Here is a 12,536-nt window from a genome sequence, read left to right as displayed (position 1 = left end):
GGGTAACCTACAAGTTCTCCACCTCTTACCACCCCCAGACCAATGGTCTGGTTGAGAGATTTAACAAAACTCTCAAGGGCATGCTAGGTGCTTTGGAAGAGCCCCTAAGGAGGAAATGGGATCTCCTCCTGCCATGCCTGCTGTTTGCTTACAGAGAGGTACCTCAAGAGGGTGTTGGTTTCAGCCCCTTTGAGTTACTCTTTGGACATCCCGTGAGGGGGCCCCTCGCCTTGATCCGAGAAGGCTTGGAAGCCACCCCTCCAGGTCCCGCCAAGCAAGTGGGGGACTATGTGTTAGGCCTCAGGCGGAGGATGACACAAATGATGGGTCAGGCAACAGCAAATCTCAAGGCCAGCCAGGAATTGAATAAGTACTGGCATGACCTGAAAGCTTCGCAAGTGGATTGGACTCCGGGACAGGAAATCCTTGTGATGGAGCCTACCAAGCCTAGAGCTTTGGCAGACAAGTGGACTGGACCCTTCAGGATCATCTCCAAGATGGGCGAAGTCAATTATCTGGTGGACATGGGAGCCTCTGGGGTAGCCCCCCAGGTATTCCATGTCAACAGGCTCAAGCCTTTCCACAGGCGAGCAGAGGTCTCATGTCTCTTGCTAGCTTCAGGGCAAGAAGAGGATGAGAGTGAGCCCCTTCCTGATTTGCTGCATAGCAACCCTCAGGATGGCTCAGTGGAGGGAGTTCAACTCTCTCCAGATTTGACAACAGAGCAGCAGAGGGCCTGCCGGGCTTTGCTCCAGCAGTATGCCCCTCTGTTTTCACTGACACCGGGCCTTACACCGTGGTGTAAGCACGAAATTGACACTGGTGACAGTGTGCCTGTCAAAAGCAGGAGCTATCGTATGTCAGATACCGTCAAAAACCACATCCAGGCTGAGGTCGCCAAGATGTTGGATCTGGGTGTTATTGAACCCTCCACCAGTCCCTGGTCCAGTCCAGTGGTCCTTGTCCCCAAGGCAAGTTCCCCGGCGGGTACCAAGGATTGGAGGTTCTGTGTGGACTACCGAGGAGTCAATGCCGTCACCAAAACTGACGCGCACCCATTGCCCAGGGCTGATGAGCTCGTGGACACTATAGGTGCTGCCAAATTTGTGAGCACCTTTGACCTTACCTCAGGCTATTGGCAAATAGCTCTGACGGACCATGCCAAGGAAAAGACGGCATTCTCCACACCTGAGGGACTCTACCAGTTTAGGGTCATGCCCTTTGGGTTGAAGAATGCCCCTGCCACCTTCCAGAGATTGGTCAACCATGCGCTCAGTGGGCTGGAAGCCTTTTGTGTGGCTTACTTAGACGACATTGCCGTCTACAGTTCCACCTGGGAAGAGCATTTGACACATCTGGATAAGGTGTTGCAGGCCTTGAAAAGGGCTAACCTCACTATCAAGGCCACCAAGTGCCAGATAGCTCAGGGGAAAGTTACCTATCTTGGTCATGAGGTAGGAGGGGGTCAAATCCAACCTCTCTCCAGTAAAGTACAGGACGTACAGAACTGGGAGACTCCCACTACTCAAACCCAGGTGAGAGCCTTTTTGGGCCTCACTGGGTACTATCGCAATTTCATGGCAGACTATGGAACCATAGCTGCACCCCTGACAGCTCTAACTTCACCCAAACAGCCTAGGAAGGTTAATTGGACTGAAGACTGTCAGAGGGCCTTTGATGGCTTGAAAGAAAGTCTGTGTAGGGCACCTGTGTTGAGTGCGCCTGACTACAGCCGACCCTTTATCGTCCAGATGGATGCCTGCGACACCGGAATTGGAGCTGTCTTGTCCCAGTTAGATGACAAAGGGAGAGAACATCCTATCATATTCATCAGTAGACAACTCAAGGGTAGAGAACTTAGGTGGGCTACTGTTGAAAAGGAATGTTTTAGTATAGTTTGGAGCCTTAGGCGTTTTAGGCCCTACCTTACGGGGTCCACCTTCAAGGTCCAAACAGATCATAAGCCCCTGAAGTGGCTTATGCAGATGAAGGGTGAGAATCCGAAATTGCTCAGGTGGTCGATTAGCCTACAAGGGCTAGACTTCACCATAGAGCACAGACCAGGGAAGAGTCACGATAATGCAGATGGCCTTTCCAGAAGGTATGTTGACCGTCTGGATGAGGGTGTCTATCCCGTGGGAGATTAGGCACCCTCCACCTCAGTCTGGGGGGGGCGACTGTGATGCCGGAAATGCATCTGAGGGACAGGGCCTCTGAATCCTTGTCCTTTTTCTGTTTTTACCGTGTGTTCTGTCATGTTTTCTGCCCAGGAGTCCATGAGGGACTCCTGGCAGTGCAGCTCTCTTTTGGTTTGGTGAACAGACCCATGGGATACCCTTATGGCACCCATGGGTAGGGGTACAACCCTGTGCCCCTAGTGTATGTTTTTGGGCACCTGTGGGTGGCCCACAGAGCAGGGTATGGGCTGGTGGCAGCTCCATGCTAAACTTGACAGGTGCTCTGGGTGTCCTCCATTTTGGGATACCCAGGCCCTGCCATTGGGATCAGTTGATTCCTGATAGAAACAAGATGGCCCCTGTGGCCTCTTGCTTTCTATTGCCTGTTGTCTTGTTTTTCCCAAAGTCCTGGGAAGCCCTGGCTCTGTCCCTTCCCCCTGGCTGGCTGTTGGGTGGAAGTTCCATATATGGTGTTGTTGTGAAGGCCCAGCTAGACTGACTGGAGCCTTCACAGTGACTGTATGTTATGGGTACCTCCTGTGGGTGGGACCTGGGTGAATGGAGTGTGTGACCAATATACACTCCTTGTTGTGGTTGTCTGGTTTCTGGCATGAGAGACAAAGACTGAGACAGCCCTGCCCGAAACTGGCCTGAATGCAGTGTGTAGTGTTGAATGGCTGGGTACTTGTCCCAATCCACATTCCTTGTTGTAAGTGTCTGAAAGGGAGGAGTGTGGCCTGAATGCACTGTGTGCCTGATTGGCTGACTGACTGCATGAATGCCCTTCTGTGTGATTGGCTGCTGTGTGTGTGCCAGCAGTGTGGATGAGAGACAGAATAGTATATCTGGGGACCTCTCACCACTGGAAATTGTTCAGAAGCATTCAGAAGCTGAGTCTCCACTCAAGAGTAACTGGATTTGCTGATCCTCGACGTCCAGCTGGAAGAAGAAGACTTGCTGTGGCATTTGCTTCGACGGAACTGAAGGTTGTCGAAATCGTCGAGGACTGACCCGAGAGAGGACCTGGCTAGGCGCCCTCTTCCTGTGCTCCGAGGGACCATCGAGCACCGCTGAATCTTCGCCGAAGCTCCCTGGACGCCAGACCATCGAAAGGCTGCCGACCGGAGAAGGGGACTGCCGAGGAGACCGAAGTAAAGCACCCGGACATCGACGCTGTCGAAGTCCATTGCCGTCGACCAGGGTTCGCAGGTCTGTGCAACCGCTGGAGGCCCGTCGAAGTTGTGTTGCCCAGCCGTGGGAACCACTTGACGCCGAGCCGCCGACGACCGGAGCCGTCCGCTCCTTGCCTAAGAACATTTGACTCGAAGGACTCCCTCGTCCGCACCGTCGACCGCTTTTGTCCTGCCGGAGAAAGTCGAGGACGACCAACGCGCCGAGGAGAATCCGCCGGTGGGTTTCCCGCCACCTCACGACCCCAAAGACTCGAGCGACTCGACGCCCTTGTTGGGCTACCGTCATTCACAATCTTTGCGGTCCAGAACTATTGTCGGCGAGGTGCCCCGCACGCCTCTTCCTCGCAGGACGCCGACGTCTCGACGCCGACGAGCACCGCTCGGATCGAAGCCTGCCGCCTCATCGACGCCGTTCTACCCTGTTTGTTGTCGGACGTTCGACGCCCCGTGTCTCCCGCTTGAAAGGGAAGGCATTCAAGAAGGGCCGTCGATTCCCCGACACCGAACACCGAGTTCCTCGACGCTTCTCGACGCCTCTCGACGATCCGTGACTCCTGCTTTAAAGGGGGTCATTCAAGAAGGATCTGTCGACGCCTCTTCGAAGAACTCGACTCCACCAGGTACATTGGGGGGGTAAAAACATTGTAGGAGAGAATAAGACTATTGAACAATATATGGACTGGGCTTGTGTTATATCTCTTTATTTTACAGGTTGCCCAGGTGGGGGGATCTCCACACAGAACTGTGTCCAGTAGCAAGGGCCAGTCTTCTGCCTATTGTTTCAACCCTCTAGTATCTCTCCTCTCTCTATTGCTGGTTTCCTTCTTATTGATCCGCGTGCCATTGCTACAGTATTGTGAATGCACTGTTATGAGGTCTAATATTAGTGGTACCACTTTAGAATTGTAGATATTTATCATTATTGGTTTTCCTGAGCACAAAGTGCGTTGTTGTGATAAGTGTACATAACCCTTGAATATTAATTATATAAAGACTGTGTTTTCAGTAATACAGTGTGTGGACATTCCTTTGTGGGGGCTTGGGGATACACTGTACTTAAGAACCAGCCTGCATCACCTCCTGAGAAGCTAGGCCTTGATTGCTCGTCCATTGCTACCACAATCGAGAATCTTGGCTGGGGTCCTCTGTGCCTCTCCTCTACCATATAGAGAGCGGAAGTACATACCCCCCCACCGGTCTTGACAATAAGTTTGCTGGAAAGTTGTAGCTTTCTAATCTTTCATGTCTCTTGGAATTGCTGTTTAATTGCCATGTGTAGCTGGCTTCGTTGGTATGGGTATTGTGTGCTGGAGCATTACATTTGAGAGTGTCAATGTGGGCAGCAGTCAGTGGAAACCTCAATAAATGTTTCGGGGCATACTTCTGTTGTGGCATACCAAACGCCCATGTAGTGGTGCACGTCTGGTAGGTTATTTTGAGGTGTAGTCCTGACACTTCCTGGAATGGACTGGTGTTCCAAGCAGTGGTCAACACGAAACCAGGTCCTAAATCACATTGGGGGAAGGCGTAAAGGATGAGGCAGCTTTGGGTACCAAGACAACCATGTAATCTCTCCATGGGAATGGTGCAGGATTGCAGCGGCACAGCTGTACTCTGTAAGGATGATGTGGGTCACTAGCTACAAGGTGAAAGTTTGAGTGCCTTTATAAGCACACAGACCTCAGAGTTGCCTTGCAGTATTTTATTTTATAAATCCAAGGAGGAATTGTATTGCTTATAAAACATTGATGCCACCCACTCTGAAACCTATGATGTAATTTTATGTTATGGTTGTTTTCTTTTCCTACAGTTTTCTTTCTTCTATTATAATTGTTCCTCTTCTTGTACTTCTTTCCTTTTTAGTACTTCACACTTTTTGGTATTTGTAATTGCTTTTATTTACATCCACTAATCTTCCTGATATTTTAGCTTATTTCTTGCTCAATGTGTTGCTGTTCACCTCCTCTCCCCCAGCCCTCCCCATCTTGTCTGCAATAATCTTTCCGTTTCCATGAATATGTCTCTCCCTTTACATTCTTGAATTCAATCCCCTTTTTCTCTGGAATGCCCTTGTTCACCAAATCACTTGCACCTTAACACTAAACGACCCCTTTTGCAAACATTGGCTCGATTCAACTTTGACATTCAATCATCGAGAGATGACAAGTGCTTGCAATTTATTGTTTGCTTGCTTGAACAGCAATCATTGTGAAGTCACAAATTATATTTTATAAATGTTTACGATTGAATAGTGATGTAATTTTCTTATTGCAGGTGAGTACTGATGTCAAATCTAGACTTCAACATGAGCAGTATTTGCAGTATTGACTGTAGGTTTCCATGTGTTGTAATTAAATAATGTTCTGCATTGTTATTGTTTATGAGGTCAGATAGCTCCTACCTTCTGTCATTATGCTATTGCGGGTCGTTCAGCAGTGCTGCAACCGTAAAGAGCAAAGGGGTCACATTCCTGGGCTCAGAGGTGGCACGCTATGTCCTACTTTTGTGTGGCTCATTACCTGCACATCTAGCAAAGATGCAAGCGATTGATTTGTGTGGAAGTTTTCGGATTTCCCTGGAAACACTGGATTTCTTCTCAGGTGAAATAGAGTCAGAGTTCAGAATCTCTACGAATCACGTGTGGAGACAAAGACGCACTACCCCGCTCCCTTGAGGGGCAGCTGAGGAGATACAAGCAATAAGCACAGGAAGAGCAGAGAGGGTAGGGCATTCCCCACGGGAAGCAGTGGGCGAGGGGCATATCATCCCAGGTCCCCCCCTCACCCAAGTCTGGGCATCCAGTGTCCGGCCTACTTCCACAATACTGTCAGGTTGGAAAGACACCGCAATATTCTTGAATTGAGCAGGATACAAATATGTTCTGTGCGGCAGATTGCCTGGGAATCTTTACACTGTTCGTTGCTGAGGCCTGTAATAACGTTGATTGGAAGGACGTCCACTGAAAGCGGTAGCAGGGACATATCAACATCACAAAGCAGACTGCAATCATTCCTGACTAAGTTCGGGAAGGTGTTTCTATCATTACTTGGGTTTACATCTGCTCCAGTAGTGCCATATCGGAATGGGATGCATGTATACTGCATGGTGCACAATGAAATATGTTATGCTTATAACAACATGTTAATATGCCTATTTTACTGCTATTTTGCATAGCATACATTTTATTATTGATATTATGCACATTGCATATTTGAGGAGTTTAGAGCGGATCTGAACTAGCATATCCACGTCTGATTATAATGATTTTTAAAGTTACTCTTATGGTTAACCTTTATGTGGAAATGTATTGTTGTCTTTGTTGCGAAATAAACATTTATTCATTCAAAAATATATTTGTTTCTTATTGGGAATTTATTGAGCATGAATGCATCTGCCGGAAGCATCGTAACTCTGCACATCATTAGTGTTTGCAGGCAAAATGTACTCGACAAGGACAGACCCTCCAATTTAGCATTGGCTACCTGCACACCATTTACACAGCAGGCATTACATCAAATGTACAGCTACTAGAGATCGGGTGAATTGCTGGAAGCGGGTGTACTGCTGGGACAGGGGCTGGGATGTAGAGGGTGATTCTAAGTGGGGATAATCAGCTAGGTTGATTTGGGGGTATCTTACATTATTTGAACAAAGTGTTCATTTAAAAGTAGGGTGCTTATTTTCTGAAACACATGTATATATTAAATTATTTAACAGTGTGACCAAAACTCAAAACATTGTATGGAGCAGGTTGTCCCAGATGTGTTCTCAAAACTCATCCAAGCAATAATTGTAGATAAGTTTCTTATGATGCATTGTCACACTACACAACACTGAATAGACAAGTGTGCGTACATTTGTAACACTATCATTGAACAGATTTCCACATTCACTGATCTACGTCTGTGAAATGTTTAAATCTCTTTTGTAAGTCTTAAGCAACTGAGATGAAGGCCTTACCCAGCCACAGGGTAGTATGAAATCATCGGTTGAAAAGTGGAAGAATTTTGACGAGTCAGTCTTGCAAAGATGTGTCATCTTCTACTACCCACTGATCAGGTTTAAGACAGAGGGCCTCATTACAAGTCCAGCGCTAACCATGCCAGTCATTTTTCAGCCCCAGCTGCCCCTGAAGTCAGGCGCCGGAAAATGTAATTCCCCATTCCCATTTGTGTCCCATAGCACTCAATCGTAATGGGGAGCACAGGAGCACCGGCACTGTGTGCAACAGTGCCGGTGCTTCTGTGAAAGTCGACGGGCGGGTGCTGTTCCGCCCACCAGGTCTGACCCTGGCGGGTGGGACGCCACCCCTCCACAGACAGGTAGTGTGCCGGTCCGGTAACAATGGTGCCGATAGTCTACCGGCACCATTCTTACCAGACCGGCACACTCGTAATGAGGACCAGAGTCTCTACATGTACCTAAAGTTGATTTGTTGGCTTGCTACAGTTTCACCAATATGGTTGTACATTTATAAAATGTCACTGCAGGCTACACCACACACAGCAAAATAGCCGTGGCTGTAAAGAGGATATTCTGGTCATCCAACCCCAACACTGGGACAGGTCCATACACCATGTAAATCACCCAGAGACCTCTCAGGGATTTTAAGCATCTCCATTGGAGCTTACAAGACCAAGAAGACCCTAACACCCTGTAAAAAATGTTCCCCACAGTAGTCCCCTAAATTTGAATCTGAAATGTCACAGACAATTCTAAAGTCAAAAAGAATATTGAACCCGGTTTTGGTTCATAATCACTAAGCAAATAAAAAGGATATCAGAGAGCTCCTACCTAGCAGATACACCGGTGAAGCTCTATCAAGAAAGGTCAATACAAAATAAGCTAAAATTACACTAAATGTTAAGCAAGCTCAAGTCTAGAAATACAACAGAAAAACTATCAGAAAATGTCAAAAATCCACCCTACATGTACCTTATGCATGTATACTGTGATCAATTGAAGGTCCTACCGTCCAAGTTAGGGCCATTCCCAGAAACAGCAATTAATTTACAGTGTACCTAGACGTAAAAAAAGAGAGAAATTCTCTGTTATATAGATGTCTATTTTTTTTAAAGACCCCCATAAAAGTAAAGCAGAGAAGTGTAAAAACCTCCAATTCCTCTACCTGTATCACAACAATCTGGTTGTGTTTGCCGCAAGATATCACATAGGGCCTCATTAGGACCCAGGCGGTAAGGGGTTTACGGCGGCGTAAACAGCGCCGACCCTTACCGCCTGATTCCGAGGTCCCTTAGCGCCATGGAGGTTTTAACACCTGCTTTTAGCAGGTGTAAAAATCCATGGCGCTAAGGGACCTTGTTGTTAATTACGCCACCGTAATTTACGGTGGCGTAATTAACGCCTTCCCCACTCCCATTATGCCCTATGGGGCAAAAATGGGAATGGGGAAGGGTAAATGGGTTAATGGGGACTTACCGCCCCACTCACCTCGGAATGGGGCGGTAAGTCCGCCAACCACCATGGCGTAAACGTAGTTTACGCCATGGTGGTAAAGGTACGACCCAGGCGGTAACTTACCGCCTGGGTCGTAATGAGGCCCATAGACACTTAAACGCCACTATACATGTGTCAAAAACATTTCTGCCCCTCTTAAAGGAATCATGAGGACGTAATCACGTGACAGCATGATCATGTGATGTTCTGTGAACACCACATAGGATTGATTACATATTCTTGATCGAATGCCATCTTGGAGCATACACTGTTATATCTATGTCAGAAAACCTCAAAACTAGTCTGTGTAGGGAATCTAAGGGAGCACAAGGCCAATGACCCTCCCATTGTCTTACATGAAAGTGTTGTGATTCAAATTGATACACAGTGATGATTGAACAGTAGTCATTATTTCACATAAGAACAATATTGTATAACTTCAAGCAGTACCTTCACACCCAGGTACACGTTTCACAATAAAAACTATGTGATAAAATAACAGTAATGGTGTGAAAAAATGTAATTTGTCAAAATATAGTTGGAACACATTTACATAGGGATGGTGTTGTGTGACTCCAATATAAGCACGTTATATTGGCCTTTAATCGATTTAAATATCGGTGGATCATCAATAAGAGTATTGGTACTATTAACACCCAAGCACGTATTTCACTAAAGAGGTAACAATGATAACACTAGACATCTCATTGATTGAAAAATAGTAAGCACAGGTTTACATAGGAACAGTGTTGCATTGCTCTAAGCAAAAGTCTAGCACATATCAAATGATTATATTGTGGGTTTACCAATTTGCAAATTGGAGAATCTTCAAAGTACAAATATGCTAGTAATAGTTCATTTAATAGTCTGGACCATAGTATGTTGTGGTCTGAGTTGTAAAACACTCGCAGTAGATATGTATAATAGCGTGCCTACAAGGTACCTGAACATTATATTCAGAGGTGCACACCCAGGTAAAAATCTGCATTCATGCCAAGAGGATTCAGGAAGTCCAAAGTGGATCCAGAAGTGTTGCCTTTGTGATAGCTTTCTGTCAAAATCTCTGTCTCTTGGGAGGAATGTGTCACCCCAGTATCACACGTTAGACTGTGAAATATTATGATTACATTCTTGGAAGTGCCTATACACCAGTGTTTTGTTATTTTGTGTATGGATATTAGATGTATTGATGGGAAGGCTAACCTATGGATAATTGCGGGCGCTGGGAGGATTCAATGATCCATGAATATAGCTGATTTGCTAAAGATTTAGGTTCATCATCAGGTCCGAGGAGTCTTAGTTGTCTTAGTCATTTATTGTTTTATTATTGTTGTCAAAAAAACCAACACCAGCACAATTTCAAAACATTAAGTTGGACAGAAATTCCCAGTTTTGTTCAACATAGGTAAGTGCACACAGCCGACGCGCGTTTCAACCTAAGTCTTTTTCAGGGCTGTGAGTAGTGCATGTGGTTTGTGTGATTAGAGATTCGTTGAGTGACGCAGTGACATGATTGTGTACCACAAATGAATAGACAAAAATCAACATTGAAGTAAAATCATTAAGGTCACATTGTAGTTTGTAAAGTTTGCAAGAAACAAATGCAAGAACACAGGTAAAGTAGCATGGTTGGTATGGTTGTCGGGTGGTGATAGTGAGTGAATGTGAGGTGGTTCGCCGAGGCAGGTAAAGTTTTACAATGTCATAAGATACAATTGGGTATGCATTGATTATGAATTGCGAGGTAAGTGATACAAAACAGATGAGCAAAGTACCAAGGAAAAGAAGAGAAAAGGACAATAATTGGTTAGTTAGTCGAGCCATGCAGGACTTATAAGGCGATGGGTTGAGAAGCAGGGTGTAGTAGCTTACCCAATGGAGTAGAGATAAGGCTCTGGATAGAGCTGATGGGTCGTCCTCCCGAGTCAGGGTGGCACTGGGGCTGGATAGCCAATTCTGAGAAAAATAAGGATAAAAATTGAAGTCCATGGATAGAGATGGCAGAGTAGGAGTGCACCCATGTTAGGGGTGCCGGTACGTGTTGTTTGGAAACCCGAGGGTGGGTGGGGCAGAAGTGTGCCATTAGGAAGGGTTGGAGGAAAGAGCGAGCAGCTTGTGTTGGATCCACATGCTCAGTAGGTAGGTATACAGTATGGTGTGAAAGGCAAGTTTGGAGAAGGGCAGAGTGGTCAGGTGTAGTAGCCCTAATGGTTGAGAGAGGTGAATTGGAAAGATGGCAGATTAGCCTAGGAAGTAGTATTACCAGAGTTATCGGTAAGCAAACAAAGCTAGCACGTGGGTGCCCGCATAAGGTACAGTACGGGGATGTGAAGCGTAAGGAGCGGTGCACATAATAATGTGAGGGAGCCCGGGACCTGGGAGGATGTGGGTTGCGTGGTTGGTGCAGGAGGGGGGGGGGGGCTGAGAGGGCCAGACAACGAGGTGGAGCCTGAGCAAGGTGTGCCTGCAGATAGCTAAATAAATCTGCTGGCAAGGAGCGGGTAGCACTGGGGGAAGTTGTAATAAGGTCGGAGGCGGGCGGGAATTAATGAGGAGTGTGGGCTTGTATAAAATCGGAGCGTCGGCATCCCTATATACAGGTACATTATGGGGATGTGAAGCGTAAAAATCTAAATGGAAATGTGAGGGAACCAGAGACCTGGGAGGATGTGGGTTGCGTGGTTGGTTCTGGAGGGCGGGGGCTGGAAGGGCCAGGCAGCTGAGTGGCGCCTGAATGAGGTGTGCTCGCAGTCCGCTAAATAAAGCCGCTGGATTGCAACGGGTAGCGCTCGGGGGATATGGAATAAGGTAGGAGTTGGGCGGGAATTCATGAAGCAGTATGAGCACCCTGCTGGTGCATTGGACATGGCTATTGCGTCCGGGACTTACCTGGTGCCGTGTCGGCATGTCAGCGCCGAGACAATTCAGTCACCCGGCGGAACGTGAGGGAGTCTGTGAGGTCTTCCTGTTTAAAGAAAAAGCCTCACTACAATTGGTCATTGTAAGGAGCCCGCTGATTGGGTGCTGCTAACAGGGGGCCTGGTTGGTCAGTCGGCCGTATGCATGCATGCAAGAGAACCGAATCGGATTCAGATGCGTGAATGGTATTAGGAACAGAATTCCTAAGTAGGATAAGGACGGAATCAAATTAGTAAAACCAATGTTATATTGAGCAAAAGGATATTGGGCATGAATTATTATAGAGTGTGTTAAAACACACGGCAGAATTATATGGTGAATACCAGGAATGAGTCCGGAGGGTAGGAAGTACATTTTAACAGCCCGGCGGCAGTGCTGACAACTGGACCTAGGATTCCAATAACCCTGAGGATGGGAGGTAGCAGGGCAGTTGAGAGTTACCAGGTGGTGAGAAGGTGGTTGGGGGGCCAGCCCCTAAGATAGGGCCAGAGGATTGGCTGGGTGGGATGAAGTTCAAGACTCGGAGTGGTGGGTATGTATGAGAATTGCTGTAGGATGGGGCAAGGTGGCAAAAGGGAGGTGCAATAGTTGAATTGAGAGGAGCCCAAGTCCACCCGAAGTGATTGGGGAGCAGGAAAAGTGGATGATTCCCAGAAATACGTGCACCCAAACCTTATGTGGCAGGGGGGCAGTGGAGATATATGGGGGGAGCGGAGGAAGCACCTTGATAGGGCTGGGGTAGAGTTTGGAGAGAGAGGGTCAATTGGAGAATTGGCTCATGCGAAAGATG

Source organism: Ambystoma mexicanum, chromosome 4q (genome assembly GCF_040938575.1).
Source record: "Ambystoma mexicanum isolate Mex_15411 chromosome 4q, UKY_AmexF1_1, whole genome shotgun sequence".
Taxonomy (NCBI): Eukaryota; Metazoa; Chordata; class Amphibia; order Caudata; family Ambystomatidae; genus Ambystoma; species Ambystoma mexicanum.
This window is presented reverse-complemented; position numbering follows the sequence as displayed.